The sequence below is a fragment of the Pan troglodytes genome, chromosome 20 (genome assembly GCF_028858775.2).
Source record: "Pan troglodytes isolate AG18354 chromosome 20, NHGRI_mPanTro3-v2.0_pri, whole genome shotgun sequence".
Taxonomy (NCBI): Eukaryota; Metazoa; Chordata; class Mammalia; order Primates; family Hominidae; genus Pan; species Pan troglodytes.
This window is the reverse complement of record NC_072418.2, coordinates 10,247,155-10,259,571: the sequence shown is the minus strand read 5'-3', so window position 1 is coordinate 10,259,571 and position 12,417 is coordinate 10,247,155. Positions and strand designations below refer to the sequence as shown.

At 53.7% G+C, this 12,417-nt stretch overlaps 1 protein-coding gene across 3 annotated transcripts in view; it reads right to left on the bottom strand.

Moving 5' to 3' along the window:
• Nucleotides 1-11,917, bottom strand: part of EVI5L (ecotropic viral integration site 5 like) — a 35,064-nt gene extending 23,147 nt beyond the window's left edge. For 2 of the 3 annotated variants that reach the window (XM_003316057.7, XM_003316056.6), the window contains exon 1: nt 11,754-11,917. The gene's annotated coding sequence lies outside the window, so the exon portion shown is untranslated. The remainder of the gene's footprint in view (nt 1-11,753) is intronic. The other variant, XM_009434532.5, reaches the window with a different exon arrangement.
• Nucleotides 11,918-12,417: the final 500 nt, after the last annotated feature.

Sequence of the window (12,417 nt, the reverse complement as noted above, 5' to 3'; positions counted from 1 at the left end):
ATACATTCACACACTCAGGCATACACACATACTCTTTCACACTTCTCAACACAAAACATACCCATTGACACACACTCTTGCACCCACACTCAGGCACACACACATTCATTCCCACCCATCTACACACACGCGCTCATACACTTCCTGCACCGAGCAGCGCTCACCCCCTGGGAACAGAGCAGGTTTGGGGTGGAGGTGGGCTGCTGTCCTGATTCTGTGGGCGACCCTGCACCCCTCCCACTGTGCCATGACCCTCGCTGGCTCAATCACTCCTTCCTGGTGCTGACTGAGGGCCACCTGAGGGCCGGCCACTGTCTAGGCAGGAGACATGGTAGGGAGCGAGGCAGGGGAGGCCCCATCTCCATCTCCCTATGCTGGATGGGCACAGGCCTTGGCAACCCACCCACTGGCCTCTGGGTCTGGGGTCCCAGCCTCTCCGTGTCCTTAATTTCAATGCTTCACCCTCAACTGCTCCTCAACCATCTGAAGGGGGGTCCTGGACCCTGCCCCTGCCAGCACCCACTCAAGCCACACCTCCACAGGGCCACCTACAGCTTAGGAAGCTGAGCCAGGCCAGAGCACTGGAAAGGGGCTGTGTTTGGGGGTTGTGGGGGGCGTGGGGACGGAAAGTGCTGGAATGCTGGTCATCTTCGACTTCCGTTTCGCTTTCCCTCTCGGGGGCACTGCCGCGCACGCTTCCTCCTTCCCTAAGCCCCCTCCCACCTGGCTGATGAGGACTGGGCTCCTGGCTTCCTTCCTGCCTCTCTGGCCGGGACTTCTCATTCTCCCACGTGGCATCTCTTCCTCCCTGGGTCCCTCCTTGGTCTTGATCTTGATGCCCTTGGGGATCTCATTCTTGGGGCTTAAATGACCAAATGTATGTCACCAGCTTTTCCTTTCTCTCAAGAACTGGCCAAAGTTGCCCAAGTTGCCAGAACAGCTCCATCAGCCCCCAGCCCACCCACCATTCCATGTTCTGTGTTTCCCCCGCAGAGGCAGGAATCACCTGTGCCCTCTTGGAGTGTCCGGGGCAGAGACCAAGAAACAATCACCCAGACTCTCCTTCACAGATTGAGATAAACGCTTGCAGTAAACAATACGGTAGGATGGAGAACAGTCAGGCGGTTCCTCAAAGACTTAAACACACTGTCACCATGCCACCTGGCAAATCCACTCCTAGGGCTCAACGCAAGAGAACGGCAAACATCTGTTCACAGCAGCATTGTTCACAACAGCCAAAAAGCAGAAACAATCCACATGTCCATCAACGGGTGAATGGATCAACAAAACATGGTCCACCCAGACAGTGGAATATTACTTAGCCATGAAAAGGGGTGAAGCACCGAGACAGGCCACAGCATGGATGAACCTTGAAAACAAGGTGCTCAGTGAGAGACGCCAGACACCAAAGGCCACACACTGTGTGACTCCCTTTACACGGAATGTCCAGAATAGGCAATCCATAGAGACAGAAAGTGGATTTGCGGTCACCAGGGGCCAGGGGGAGGGAGGAATGGGGAGAAACTGCTTATGGGTATAGGTTTCTTTTTGGGGTGATAGAAATGTTCCAGAATTAGATAGTGGTGATGGTTGCACAACACAGTTGGAATAAATGCCACCAAACTGTAAGCTTTAATGGGGTGATGCTTTTTTTTTGCGATGGAGTTTTGCTCTTGTTGCCCAGGCTGGAGTGCAATGGCATGATCTTGGCTCATCGCAACCTCCACCTCCCGGGTTCAAGCGATTCTCCTGCCTCAGCCTCCCGAGTAGCTGGGATTATAGGCATGTGCCGCCATGCCCGGCTAATTTTGTATTTTTAGTAGAGACAGGGTTTCGCCATGTTGGCCAGGCTCGTCTTGAACTCCTGACCTCAAGTGATTCACTCGTCTGGGCCTCTCAAAGTGCTGAGATTACAGGCGTGAGCCACTGCCCGTGGCCTAGGTTTGCATTTTAGAAAGACCCTTCTGGCCCCTCATGCGGAGATGCTCTTCAAATTCAATGCTTTCCTGACAGAAGCAGGCCCCTTGTCCTACTGTGGGTGCATCTATCTGGGTCCCCGGTGCCACCTGCCACCTCCACCCACCCACTCTGGCCAGGCCTGGGTGTTCCCCTCCTCCCTTCTCATGTTCTAGAGCTCAGCCAAGTCTACCACCCACACCCCACACCTCACTCCCAACTGGCCTCTGCTCTCCAGGCTGGAAGCTGCTGTTTTTGTTGTTGTTGTTGTTGTTGTTGTTGCTTTTAGAGACAAGGTCTTGCTCTGTTTCCTAGGCTGGAGTGCAGTGGTGCGAGATCCTGGCCTCAAGTGATCCTCCCACCTCAGCCTCCTGAGTATCTGGGACCACAGATATTCGCCACCATGCCTTGCCAATTTTTCTATTTTTTTGTAGACATGGGGTCTCACTATGTTGCCCAGGCTGCTCTTGAACTCCTGGCTTCAAGTGATGCTCCTGCCTCAGCCTCCCAGAGTGCTGGGATCACAGGTGTGAGCCACCGTGCCCCACCAAAGCTGCTGTCTTGATGGCGCCTGCCACGTCCATTGAACTTTCTGTCCTTTCTGATGCTCTGTCCTTGGGGCCACCAGAACCATACAGAACTGCAGCTCTCGCCACGTCATTGCCTGCCTAAGACCCTTTAGCAGCTCCCAATGGTGAGATGGAGCCCAGATGTCTTTGCAAGACGTGCATGCCCTTCCCAGCCTCGCCTCTTTCTGCATCCCTGCTTGGCACACTCAGCCCTCCAGGCACATGGGTCTCCTGGTGTCTGCCAGTGTCTGTGCATACTCTGTTCCCTCTGACTGGAAGGGCATTCTCCAAGACCCGGTTTGGATTTTTTTTTTTTTAGATGGATGGAGTCTTGCTCTGTCGCCCAGGCTGGAGTGCAGTGGCGCGATCTCGGCTCACTGCAAGCTCCGCCTCCTGGGTTCATGCCATTCTCCTGCCTCAGCCTCCTGAGTAGCTGGGACTACAGGCACCCACCGCCACGCCTGGCTAATTTTTTGTATTTTTTAGTAGAGATGGGGTTTCACTGTGTTACCCAGGATGGTCTTGATCTCCTGACCTTGTGATCTGCCCGCATTGGCCTCCCAAAGTTCTGAGATTACAGGCGTGAGCCACCGTGCCTGGCCAAGGATTTTTTTTTTTTTCTTTTTAGAGACAGGGTTTTGCTCTGTCTCCCAGGCTGGAGTGCACTGGTATGATCATAGCTCACTGTTCACTGCAGACTTGACCTCCTGGGTTCAAGTAATCTTCCCGCCTCGGCTCCTCAAAGTGCTGGGACTGTGCCTGGCCGGTTTGGCCATTCTTCTCTGTCAACCTCCCTTCTTCCAGCATCCTGGCTCGCTTTTCCCCCTCTCTCTCCCTGAAAACGTCCACCCCTCTGCCTACACCCAAGCCCAATGCACATTCTATGGCAATTATTTCTATACCTGCCTGCCTGCCTGCCCTATGGGTCATGGACGATTTGAGGACAAGAGCTTCTCTTCTTAATTCTCTATTCCAAGCCCCTAATGCACTATCTGGCATTCAGCACATGCTCAACAAACGTTTGTTGAATAAATGAAGATGAAACTTTCCATGTCGCTTAGGCAGGTGATCAAGGTCAACATCAACAGCGATAAGTCACGTGGCTAACACGTACCCTTGATAGGATGGGACAGGAAGGACCCTTCACCCCTGTGGTCTTCCTCCCCAAGACCCCAGTCTAACCATGAGAAACACCAGAGAGGCTGGGCATGGTGGCTGACACCTGTAATCCCAGCACTTTGGGAGGCCAAGGCCGGCGGATCACTTGAGATCAGGAGTATGAGACCAGCCTGGCCAACATGATGAAACCCTGTCTCTACTAAAGATACAAAAAAATTTGCTGGGCGTGGTGGCACATGCCTGTAATCTGAGCTACTCAGGAGGCTGAGGCAGGGGAATGGCTTGAACCCAGGAGGCGGAAGTTGCAGTGAGCCGAGATTGCACGACTGCACTCCAGCCTGGGTGACAGAGCGAGACTCCGTCTCAAAAAAAAAAAAAACAACAACAAAAAACCAAAAAAAAAAAAACAACAACAAAAAACCAAAAAAAAAAAAAACAAAAAAACCACACCAGACAGATCAGTATTAGAGGACATTCTACACAACACCTACTCCACCTTCCTCAAAACCGTCAAGGTTGGCTGGGCATGGGGGCTCACACCTGTAATCCCAGCACTTCGGGAGGCTGAGGCAGGCAGATCGCCTGAGGTCAGGGGTTCGAGACCAGCCTAACCAACATGGAGAAACCCTGTCTCTACTAAAAATACAAAATTAGCCGGGCATGGTGGCACATGCCTGCAATCCCAGCTACTTGGGAGGCTGAGGCAGGAGAATCGCTTGAACCCAGGAGGCAGAGGTTGTGGTGAGCCGAGACTGCACCACAATTGCACTCCACCCTGGGCAACAAGAGCGAAACTCCATCTCAAAAAACAAAAAACAAACCAAAACAAACAAACAAAAACGTCAAGGTCACGAAAAGCAAGGAAAGTCTGAGAAACTGTCACAGCCCAGAGGAGGTTAGGGAGACATGACGACTAAATGTCATGTGGGATCCTGGGATGGAAAAAGGTTACTGGGAAAAAACAAAGGAAATCTGAATGAAAGTGGACTTTAGTTAATAATAATATATAAATACTGGCCCATTAACTACAACAAATGTATCATATGAATGGAAGACATTAACTATAGAGGAGACTGGGTATGGGGCATATGGAAACTCTGTATCGTCTTCTCAATTGTTCCATACATCTCAAAGTGTTCTACAAAATAGTCTTGTTTTATTTTGTTTTATTTATTTTTTATGTTTTGAGAAGGAGTTTCACTCCTGTTGCCCAGGCTGGAGTGCAGTGGTGTGATCTCGGCTCACTGCAACCTCCACCTCCCAGGTTCAAGTGATTCTCCTGCCTCAGCCTCCCAAGTAGCTGGGATTACAGGTGCGCACCACCACGCTCGGCTAATTTCTGTATTTTTAGTAGAGATGGGGTTTCACCATGTTGGCCAGGCTGGTTTTGAACTCCTGACCTCAGGTGATCCGCCCGCCTCAGCCTCCCAAAGTGCTGGGATTACAGGCGTGAGCCACCACAACTGGCCATTTTATTTTATTTTTGAGACAGGGGTCTCACTCTGCTGCCCAGGCTGGTCTTGAACTCCTGGCCACAGGGGATCCTCCTGCCTCAGCCCAAGTCTATTTTAAAAATAATAATAAAGGCTGGGTGCGGTGGCTCATGTCTGTAATCCCAGCACTTTGGGAGGCTGAGGGGGGGCAGATCACTTGAGGTCAGGAGTTCGAGACCAGCCTGGCCAACATGGTGAAACCCTGTCTCTATTAAAAATACACACACACACACACAAAATTAGCTAGGTGTAGTGGCGCATGGCTATAATCCCAGCTACTCCTGAGGCTGAACCCAGGAGGCAGAGGTTGCGGTGAGCTGAAATTACGCCACTGCACTCCAGCCTGGATGACAGAGTGAGAGACTCCATCTAAAAAAAAAATGAAAAAAATAAAAATAGAAATTTCTGTACAGTGTAAGCAGAAAAGCCAACGACAGCTTTAACACACAAGTGCCATATGGCACAGAGAGTCCCTTGACTAGGCTGAGGAGGAAGAAGGATTTGAACTTGGATTTCTGACTGTATAGCCTTTGCCCTAAATCCACCTGCTGTGCTGCAGCTCTGTCTGTATTCTTTTACTTTGGGAATGATACACGTATGTGAAACCCCAAGTGCAGGGGTTACTCAGTGAAAACAGTCATTATTTTTCAATGGCGAGAGAGGGCGAGCACATATGATGCATCTTTCAGTCTGTGGCATTTTCAGAGACAGCAATGAAGACCCCGAGTTTCCTTTCCATGTTGTTTCCCTTCCTCCCCTACCCCCCATTTCCTTCTTTTTTTCTTTTCTGAGACAGAGTCTTGCTCTGTAGCCCAGGCTGGAGTGCAGTTGCACGATCTTGGCTCACTGCAACCTCCGCCTCCTGGGTTCAAGCACTTCTCCTGCCTCAGCCTCCCGAGTAGCTGGGATTACAGGTGCGCGCCACCATACCTGGCTAATTTTTGTATTTTTAGTAGAGACAGGGTTTCGCCATGTTGGCCAGGTTGGTCTTGAACTCCTAACCTCAGGTGATCCTCCCGCCTCGGCCTCGCAAAGTACCGAGATCACAGGCGTGAGCCACCACGCCCGGCCCTACCCCCCATTTCTGATTCCTCCACGTCTAATGATTACCAGGGACACAGACTCATTTCGGAATCTAAAGCCCAAGATGCCACGTGACCCTGATTTGTCTAGCCTGACAGACGGCTGCTGTCTTGGCTGGCTCTGACCTCTGGGGAAATGGCCCAACCTAGCACCTTAGGTCCTCTTGTCCTTGGCAAGGGGTGGGCAGACAACTGACAGGTGAGCTGCCCCTTGGATAACAAGAACAGCGGCTTGAATTCAGAGGTCCCTGCCTGATCTCTTCTTGCGCCCAGTCTAGCTGCTCCTCCACATGGTTCTGGAAGTTTCCATATCCCTGGCCTTGGAATGTAGGTTGTTATCCCAGACCTCTTGGCTCCAGGTGAGAACTTCAGAGCTTGCAGCCTGGGTTCAAATCCTTCTTCTACCTCTTTCTTTTCTTTTTATTCTTTTTTCTTTGAAACCGAGTCTACCTCTGTCACCCAGGCTGGAGTGCAGTGGCACGATCTTGGCTCACTGCAGCCTCTGCCTCCTGGGTTCAAGCAATTCTCCTGCCTCAGCCTCCTGAGTAGCTGGGATTACAGATGCCCGCCACTATACCTGGCTAATTTTTGTATTTTTAGTAGAGACGGGGTTTCACTGTGTTAACCAAGCTGGTCTCGAACTCCTGACCTCAGGTGATGTACCCGCCTCAGCCTCCCAAAGTACTGGGATTATAGGTGTGAGCCACCGCTCCTGGCCTCCTCTACCACTTTCTATCTTTGTGACCTTGGGTATGATGTATTTTGCCTCAAATTTTTTTGTTTATTTTTATTTTTATTTTTAGAGACAGGGTCTTGTTTTGTCACCCAGGCTGCAGTATAGTGGTACAATCATAGCCAACTGCAGCCTCCAACTCCTGAGCTCAAGTGATTCTCCTGCCTCAGCCTCCCAAGTAGCTGGGACTACAGACACTTGCCACTATGTCCAGCTAATTTTGTTATTATTATTATTATTATTGCAGAGAGAGAGTCTCACTATGTTGCCCAGGTTGGTCTCAAACTCCTGGCCTCAAGTTATCTCCCTGACTCGGCCTCTCAAAGTGCTGGGATTATAGGCGTGAGCCACTGCACCTGGCCTGCCTCAGTTTCATTATCTGAAAACAGGGCTAATGACAGTATCTACCCCACAGTTTTTGTTGGAAGGAATCAATGAGCTTAAACCTGTCATGTGCTTAGGACAAGCCTGACCTGTGATATTTATTCACTTCTGGATGAAAAGTTCTACTAGGGCAGGGGCTGGGGCTGTCTAGCCCACTATTGGATCTTCAGAGTCTAGTAGGCATCCCATATTTGTGGGATAAATAAACTTCCCTTCTTCAACAGGCCCTCCCTTTCTGTGGTGATCCTGTTTAAAGATTAAACACAGTAAAACTAGAATAATCTTTATTGATAACAATAGCAGCAACAGCAGCACACACCTTTGGCTAAAATCTGAGAAGTGAACCATTCTGACCTGCAGAATCCTTTCTGACCTAAAAAAAAATTTTCTTTCTTGTCATCTGACTAGATTACTTTCGGCTATTATAATAGGTTCCCTTCTGGCAAATCCCTCATTTTTCTTTTTTTAAAAATTTTTAAAATTTGTATTTATTTCTTTGAGATGGAGTCTCGCTCTGTTGCCCAGGCTGGCATGCAGTGGTGCGTTCTTGGCTCACTGCAAGCTCTGCCTCCCAGGTTCAAGTGAGCTGGGGCTACAGGTGTGCACCACCCTACCCGGCTAATTTTTTTGTATTTTTAATAGAGACGGGGTTTCACCATGTTGGCCAGGCTGGTCTCGAACTCCTGACCTCAGGTGATCCACCCGCCTCGGCCTCCCAAAGTGCTGGGATTACAGGCGTGAGCCACCGTGCCGGGCCTCAGATTTCAATCAAACACTTTCACAAGCATATCGTGGCATGCTGAGAAATGAATGAAAGTGCAGGTGAGTCATGCCAATGAGGCCTTCCAAATCTCCCTCAAAAGGGTAAGTCTCTTCCCTAACTCTGATGAATTGAGTTAGTTCTCCCTGACCCTGATGAGCTGAGTTAGTTCTCCTAAACTCACCTCCTTCCTTCTATTGCCCGGGCTGCTAGCACGTGTGTGCTGCAGTCTTCCCTGGGAAGGGCGGCTTTGCTGCCTTTCCAAGTTCTCCCAACTAGGGATCCCCTTTGCTGGGGAGCCCCCCACCATGTGTGCCAAGTGTACAGATGGCACTGGGGACACAAGGGCTTGTAGTAAGACGCCTATCAAAGGAAGTACAGGGACACACCTCCCTGAGCACACCATGCTTGCTCCTGCCTCTTGGGCATGTGTCCAAGCACTTCTGCTGCCTGGAACACCCTTCCCTGCCACGCCTGCCTGTGACCTGGTCCATACGTCATCCCTACTGTGCCTTCCCCAACACCCCAGGGATGCATCAGGCTTTTTTCCGGGCTCCCATTGCAGCCTGCTGTACATAATTCTGTCTCATGCTCCCCGCAGCAGGCCTCAGGCCAGGATGGCAAGGGCGCGTGCTGCAATCCTGGTTCCTCCGAGTTTTGGGGAGGATTAAATGAGATAATATGTCAATGGTGCTTGGCATGGTGCTGAGCACGTGGCGGGGGCCGCCGCATGCCAGTGAGAGGACTTTAGACACAGAGCAGGGACCACACTGTACACATCTTACATTCCTTCACACCCCAACATCTGACTCCAGGCCCAGGGCTTCCCTGTAACAACTGGCATCTCTATTCTGCAAGAGGAAATTGAAATATACATTCCTCCTCATCCGCCTGCCCCTCTCAAAGCTCAAACAAAGATGCAGCTCCACGAGCCCAATCTCGGGTAAAACTGCGTTCGTATCACTGACAAGTCCTCCTCGTGGTTTCCTATTGAGTTCACAGTCATCCCGGGAAGCCTTCATACCCCACTGTCTCTGCACAAAATTCCACCCTGGGGAGGCTGTAGAGTTTAGTTTCCTGTGCGTGAGAGATACCACGTGACCTTCAGGAGTCTTTTCCTCCACGCCTTCCTTCAGCAAGTGGACAGAACAAACCTCTTCCTACCCGGTGTCAGAGGTCTATGTGAGGCATCAGAGATCTATATGGGGCCTCAGCATGGCTATCCGACAGCCCCTCATGCCCACCCTGTTCCCCGTGGTCCTCCTGGGAAGACCCTGTGTATAACCACAAGTCCTGCAACAGACCATCTCTCATCTCCATTCTTCCAGCTCTGATTCGAGCTGGCTCCCTGCAATACAGCTCAGCCCTAGGAAGATGGCCACTTTCCAATGAAGTGTCAACTAAGACCCCCGCAGGGACCTGGGTGGCCAGTGATTCACAGGAGCCCATAGGACTCCCCTCCGAGACCTTACTGTCCCCTTCCACACGGCACTGGGGGAACACACAGGGCCACACCCTAGCCTCCCTGCAGTTCCAAGTTCTTTTCTAAAAATTTAGCCGCTCTCCCTGCACCCCAGTTTCCGATGGGGAAGTTGAGGTACTGAGCCGCAATGAGCTTTTTCCTGGATGGTCCACAATCCGCTAGTGAATATCCACAAGGAAGCCTGGGCCTTTTATCTCAGGGTTTCCGAGCACAGTTATGTTGTCAGAAGGACCCCAGACGCACAGTGCCCAGGCTGCGTGGGACTGGACTGGCCCGGCTCCTCGCCCCCTGCAGTCCTGGCCACAGTGTCGCGCCAGCATCTCCTCTCCTGTCTCGTCTCATCCCTGTGCCAGGGCCAAGCCACCTGCGATCCCTTCCAAACCACCCTCCGCTGACCACAGAAGCCCAGAGGAACCTACAGGTTGGACCCTGAGGCCAGAGCTGGGAGTGGGGAGGGCGGCGGGATGGATGGGAAGAGCCACATAAGACGGAAAGACACAGGGACACGGGTCCTCTAGCTCAATCACATCCCGGCCGAGGGGGAATAAAACGAAGCAGACAACTCATTCATGTTCCACTCGAGCCTCTTCAGCACATTTTTCCCTTCTGAAAATATTCCTTAACAAAGAGCTGCCTGCTTCTGGCAGGCCCCGACCCAGGTCTCAAATGCCAAGATAGAAGGAAGCTGTTTTGTTTTGGCCAAACACACTAGTTGTGGGTGAAAGAACTCACTCGGCTGTCAGGGGCCAGCTCTGAGGAGCAACCTGGACCGCCCTGCTGGCTCTGGCATTTGAGGCCAGTAGGCGTGATGGGGTCAGGAGGCTGGGGGCAGACTTCAGGACAGAAGCCAGGAGCTGTGAATCCTCTCCCTTCCCGCCAGGGGGTGGCATAAATCAGGGGGCGGGCAGTGGTTCCTTCGGGACACTAGTGTAGGAGAGAAAGTGAGCGTCCTTCCCTTTGAAAGGGCACAGCAGGGAAGGATGGATAACTTGGCAGAGGCCTGGGGCAGGTTCCCACAGGGGCAGGTGCTGGGGGATTCTGGGGCCCTGTCACCCTCCAGGGCTCCAGTGTGGGCGCTAGTTTGGTGGAGGGGCAAGTTGGCTTCCTGGGGTGTGGCAGGCACCTCATGGTCTCTGGAGTCTCTGCTTGAGCTGGGGGAGCTGTCGGGGACTCTGGGAGGGCCTGGACAGGTGGGATCTGAGGAGGGGTGCAGAAGTGTTGAGTGGGTGGGGGCAGGGGCAGATATGCCTGGGGGCTGTGTTGGAGCTCTTAAGTTTTTCTGTGTGTGCTGGGGGATCTAAGTGACCGTGTGTGTGTGTGTGTGTGTGTTTGGGGTTTTCAGAAAGATGGGTGGCTCTGGATGGGGAGTGGGGTGGTTCAGAATATCCAACGTGAGGTCTTGAGCATGGGTGGATTTTTCAGGATCCAGGAGCCAGGATCCAGATGGGGCAGGATCAGTGGAGCTACCACAGTGTGCGGGTGGACGCCGGGGAGTGGTGTTTAGGGGTGCCCTTGGGCATGTGGCAGCTGGGGTGGGAGATGGGCTAGCAGGCTGAGCTGAGGGCTGTGGGCAGGGGTAGGAAATCCGACTTACAGAGGCCAGAGAGGGGTCCTGTGGGGTCAGCATGGGGGGCGGGTAGGGCCCTGAGGCTGGTCTCCTTGGGGAGAGGTGGGGGCAGTTCTGGGCCCAAGATAGGAGGACGTGAACTGAGGGGGTGCGGGGAGTGGGTGGCAAGTGTTGTCCAGAAGGGAGGGGTCCTGAGAGATCAGGGCAGAAGGTGGACGGGGGTTCTTGGGCTTGGGGGGCGCTTCTGAGGGGCTGATCGGCGGAGTGGGGGGATGGGGAGCCCTGAGGGGGTTCCCGGAGAGGAGTCCTGAGGGTCACTGCAAAGGGTGGACGGGGGTCCTGGGCCTGCGGGGTCCTCACGGGGAGGGGACGGAGTGGGGGAGGGGGATCCTGCAGGAGCTCCCGGGGAGGGGTCCGGAGGGATCGGCAACGAGGGTGGGCAGGGGCCAGGGTCCCCCGAGGGTCCCGGGCTGGGGATGCCGAGGCTCCCAGCGCGGGTTCCGGGGCACGACGGCCCGAGTTGCGGTCCTGCCGGTTCCCCGCGGGCCGCATCACGGAGCCGCCGGCCTGAGCAGGCGCCCGGGAGGCCCGGCCCGCGCCGCCCTACCTGCGCCGAGCGCGCCGCCATCGCCGTGCCGAGCCTCGCCGCCCCGGGCTGAGCCGCCGGATCCCAGCCGCGCCGTTCGCCCCGCAGCCCCGGCCCGGCCCCCTCAGCCGCCCCCCGGGACCGCGGCCGCCGCCGGCTCCGCCGCTGCCATTTCACCCGCTGACAGGAGCCGCTGCCCCGCCCCCGAGGCCCCATCCGCCAATTCACCACCCCCAGGCGCCCTGGCTCCGCCCACCAGCCAGGAGTGACGGGGTGTCTGACCAATCCGTGGCCATTCCGTGAGGCGGGCCCTGGCTACGTTCAGAAGGTTGCCGCCTCTGAGGAGAGAGCGAATTGAAATGAGGGAAGCGATGAAGGACAGGTAGTTTTGCGTATCGGAATGAGGAATCCTATTGATCAACACCTGATAAGACCAATAGCAAGGAAAGTGGGGGTGTGTCCGTGAGGAAAGGCTGCGGCCCTGAGGAACACCAGGCAGACGCGGCCAAGCGTTTGGCACTAAGCCCCGCCCAGAGCCGGGCTTTCTGCCCAATAACGAGACGCCCCGAGACGTCCATTATTATCTGCCCCTCAAACCTGGGCCCTGGCAACTGCCGGGGGCGCCATAAAGAAGATTGACACCTAGGGAACCAATGCTACTGAAGAAGGGCGGGAAAGTGACACT